Raw genomic sequence first — 4,880 nt, 5'->3', positions numbered from 1 at the left:
GTGCACATTAAAATATCAAGGAATAACAAACTTTAAAAAATAAATTTTAGAGATATTTCCAAATCAATTTTGAAACTGAGTCAAGGATTCAACAAACAGATAACCAATAAAAATTTAAAAATTATTTTAAAAAGCATAGGACTCACATTGGAGGCAGTAGCGATTAGGAGGACATGTGCTGGGGCCGGGCTTCTGGAATGCTGGTAATGGTCTGTTGACCAGAATGGAGGTTACACGAGTGTATTTATTTTGTGATAATTCATTGCATTTACGATTTTGATTTGTTCCCTTTTCTGTACATATGTATACTTCAAAGCTTTTTAACAATAAGTGTAAAACACTTTTAAAGCATTTAACAGGTTTGAAACAAGTTAGCTGACACTAAATAATGTGGAACAGAAATGATGCCCATTGCAGCTCACTCACTAGGCATTCTCCAACTGAGTGAGAGTGGACCCGTAAAAACTCTGGCCACCAACAACTAAAGGCAGCAAGGGTCATTTTGGGTATAGATATAAAGGAGTAAATAGTTTGTAGACTCTACTTAAAAATCAGAGTGAAAAACAACATGATGGAGCCCAGCTTTCAGGCGGCACCTGACACACGCTTGACCTGAGTCAGTGGGGTGGAGAGTGGAGGCAGTATTCACCTCAGGCGGGAGAAGATGGTGGTAGAGAATCTCTTAAAAATGGCGCCGAAATCTCAATTCCGGGAGGGCAAACGGGTGCTGTGCATTCATGGGCACCTTCTTTATGAGGCAAAGTGTGTAAAGATTTTCATAAAGGACAAACAAGTTAAATACTTTGCATATTACAGTGGTTGGAATAAAAACCGAGATGCATGTGTTCCAGAAAGCAGAGTACTCAAATACATGGAAACCAATGTGCAGAAACAGAACTTCAAGAAGCCAATCAGGAGCAATATGCAGAGGGGAAGATGAGAGGGGCCGCCCTATGAAAGATGTGTGATCTACAAGAGAAAAATGTTGGAGTCACCCAGAAATGGAAATGGTAGCAATATCAGTGAGATACCTTAGCTTCCTCAGAAGAAAAAGGGCCTAAGTAGGCGCTGATGTTGGAAAGATTCACGAACAGAGTTGATGTTAAAGATTTTTGAAGAATTGAAATCATAGTTTGTTGATGACCGAGAGAGACTTAATTACCAGGCAAAAATAGCTTTTTTATCTTTCTGCCAAGAATAATATGGATTTGATTGTAGAGGATCATGAGAGATTTTGAGCAAACACAAGTAAGTAGTATGATGTTAATAAAGTTGTGTTAGGAATAAAAGAATATTGGAACGTAACGTAGGGCACTCAGCTAACTCTACAAATTTGAAAAACTCCATTATGCTGAAATCCTCAAAGATTGTCCAGAGGTACCCCTGTCCCAGGTGTACTCGGAGCACCAGCCACACCTACTGAGAATTGGATCATTGTTGGTCTATACACCTCTACATGAGGTGAGTCTTAGTTTATGACTGAACTATCTTCACGATTTCCTGGCAAAGAATTCTGCACCTTTATTTTAGTGCCAGCAATTATGAAGTGGCTCCTTTTAAAAGCAGGTATAATTTACAGTAAATTAAATGCACAGATTTTAGGAGACAGTTCATTGAATTTGTCAATTGCATACATTTATGTAATGTATTTATGTAAGGTATCCAATTGACAAATCAGCCCAATCAAGAAGAGAACATTTCCATCACCCCTGAAAGTTGCCTTGTATTCCTTTGCAGTCAATCCAGAAATCCACCAACCCCCTCTCCCCGCAACAGTGGCAGCCTCTGTTATGATTTTTATTTACCATGGCTTGTTTTCACTGTTCTGGAACTTTACATAGATGGTCATACAGTATGTACTCTTGTACATCTGGCTTCTTTTGTTCAACATAAAATTTTTGAAACTCATTTACATTGTTGCATGCTGTATATACCACATTAATTTTTTTCATTCTCCTATTGATGCACAAATGGATTGTTTCCATTCAAGGGCTAATATGGATAAAACTACAATGAACATTCTTGTACAAATCTTTTTCTGGACATATGTTTTAATTCCCCTTGGGCAAATGCATAGGAGTGAAATTATTGAGAGTATATAACATTCAAAGAAACTACCAGGTTTTTTAAGGGGACATACCAGTTTACATTCCCATTATTAATATATGAAGGTTCCAATGGCTATCATCACCAACATCTGGTATTGTTGATCTTTTTAAGTTTAGCCATTCTAGTGTGCGTGCAGTGTTTTCTCATCGTGAATTAAATTTGCATTCATCGATGATGAAATTGAGTAGCTTTTCATGTATTGGCCATTGGCTGTATGTATTATGAATATTTTTTTCCAGTCTATGGCTTGCCTTTTTATTTTGTTTCCACTGCTTTTTGATGGGCAAAGCTTATAATCTTGTCGAAGTTAATTTTATCACTTTTTTTTTAACTTTAGTGTTTTCTGTGTCCTAAGAAATCTTTGCCTACCTCAGAATCACAGAGGTAGTCTTCTATGTTTTCTTTTAGAAGCTTTATAGATTCTGCTCTTCTGTTTAATATTAAGATCCATTTCAAATTAATTTTTGTTTATGGAATAAGGTAGAGGTCAAGATTAATATTTTTTTCACATTGTGGTTCAGTTGTTTCAACACCATTTGTTGAAAAGACTTTTCTTTCTCCATTGATACCAATGCTGTGTTTCTAAAAATTTAAATTCAGTTCCTTGGTTGCACTAGCCACATTTCAGTTACTGAAGAGCTACAGGTGGCTTCTGGGCACTATATCAGGGCAGGTAGAAAATACTTGCATATCTCAGAAAGTTTTGTGAGAGCACTGCTTTGTGCCTTATGGGCACAGTGTCTACTAAATATTTTAGGTTCTGTGAAAGGTAATCTAAACCAAATAACAAAGCTTAGGCAAATATAAGGAATCTAAAAATCAATCACTGAATTTGTATGAGGTACCTAGAGTAGTCAAATTCAAAGAGACAAAGTAGAATGGTGGTTACCAGGGGTTTGGGAGAGGGGGAAAGGTGAGTTATTGTGAATGGGTACGGCGTTTCGGTTTTGCAGGAGTTCTGCAGATGAAAAGAGTTTTGGAGATGGATGGTGGTGATGGTTGCAAAACAGTGTAAATATACTTAATGTCAAAGAAATGGTGTTTAGTGCAGGTGAGAAAGCAATCAGCGTTACTAATGACTTAATTCTCTCTGGTATATCTGAAGGATGCCTAACAGAGGTACAGAGAAGATATTGGAACCCAGAGCCCCACTTAGTTTAATGTCTCTTTCCTGGAGTATTTCCAGTAGACCCACTTCAGCTAGTAGGAAAAGAGAGACAAAGAATTTGAGAGTTATTCTCCTCCTATGTATTATCCACCTATTTGTGTAATATTAAACATTTCATTCATTAGGTAATGGTAACACATGGCAAACCAGTAGCTGGAGCAGTCTGGTTTTTAAATTAAAGTTTCCTACTAAAAAGAAATCTCTAATCACTTGATTTTGACAATTTAGCAGATGATGTTGATCTATATGTATCTATGTGTATATTTCAACACTTGTAAAGCATTGATTCTACTATGTAAATTTAAGAAATGTCAGGGCATGTATGAATACTGAGCTGTGAGGATCTTGTGCTTTTGTACAAGGTCTGTTTCTTTAAATATTTTCATTTAAAACTCTCATTAAAAGCTCTTCTTGGGCCAGATAGTTTTTATTGTCTTATGCATTGTAGGATGTGTAGCAACTTGCCTGACCTCTACCCACTGTATGCCAATATAAAAAACAAACAAAACCTCTTAATAAAAACAATTCCTGAATTTTCAACTGATTTGTGAAAATGAAGTGAAAGGAGCAGTATGAGACTACTTGAAAACACTCATATTAAGAGGCTATGAAAATAATCTGGCTACCCAGGAGACAAAGTGTTGATTTGGTGAGATACCAACCTATCTATTTAAATGCATGATTTGCATATTTGAGGCCATCTATAATGGCTGTTCTTTAGGACCTGATTTTTGTCTAAGACGTCTCAATGAACCTATAGATACCGTTTAGTATTGAAACTATTGTAATACCCTTCAGAACCTTTCAAAAAAAAGCAACATCAAAAACTAGAAGTTTTCTTTGCAGAAATAGCTCATGGTTTCAGTAAAGGGGTGTCTCATTTTTAATAAATTCTACAGTAAAAGCTAAGGATGATTGAATCTTTATGTACTAGGCACGATGTAAGCACTTAATTATTGTTCTAACAAAATATTTATTGAAAGCTTCCTATATCCAGTGTAATTTATCTCATTCCATCCAAACACAATCCTATGAATACTATCATTCCCATTTTACAAAGAGGAAAAAGTTCTCACATAATTAATGAATATCACATAATTAATGAATACTTAAACGGGGCTTCTACTCTGGATTTCAAAGACAAAGCTTTAAACCAAGTCGAGAATTAACGCTTTCTGATTCTGTTAAAGCAGTCCACCCGCAAGAAACCTCGCGATATTACTCAAACTACTACTCCCAACATGCAAAGCGGCTTCTGCTGTTCAGTTTACGCCCAGTCTAGAGGGCCCCGGCATGCCTCGGGGCTCGCAAGGCATTCTGGGAGTCGTAGTTCAGGATACCTACCGGTATTGCCAGCGCAGCAGTAGCGGCTCTCGGGTCCTGCCAGCGGGTTCAGTGAGGGCGAGCCGAGGCGGAGAAAGGGCGCGGAACTGGGAGAGGGTGAGTCAGACGCTGTCTATGCCGTAAAGAGAGCGGCACCTTGGCACACGGCTCCCTTAGGTAAATGGACTCGTGCGACCGTCTCTCCGGAGATACCGTTGTCTTTGCGCCAGCGGGAGCCCGGTGAGGAGGAGCCATAGCCGGGTCCTTGCACCCGTTCTCG

Source organism: Pteropus vampyrus, unplaced genomic scaffold (assembly GCF_000151845.1).
Source record: "Pteropus vampyrus isolate Shadow unplaced genomic scaffold, Pvam_2.0 Scaffold154, whole genome shotgun sequence".
NCBI classification, from domain to species: Eukaryota; Metazoa; Chordata; class Mammalia; order Chiroptera; family Pteropodidae; genus Pteropus; species Pteropus vampyrus.
Note: the sequence above shows the minus strand (reverse complement) of the source record.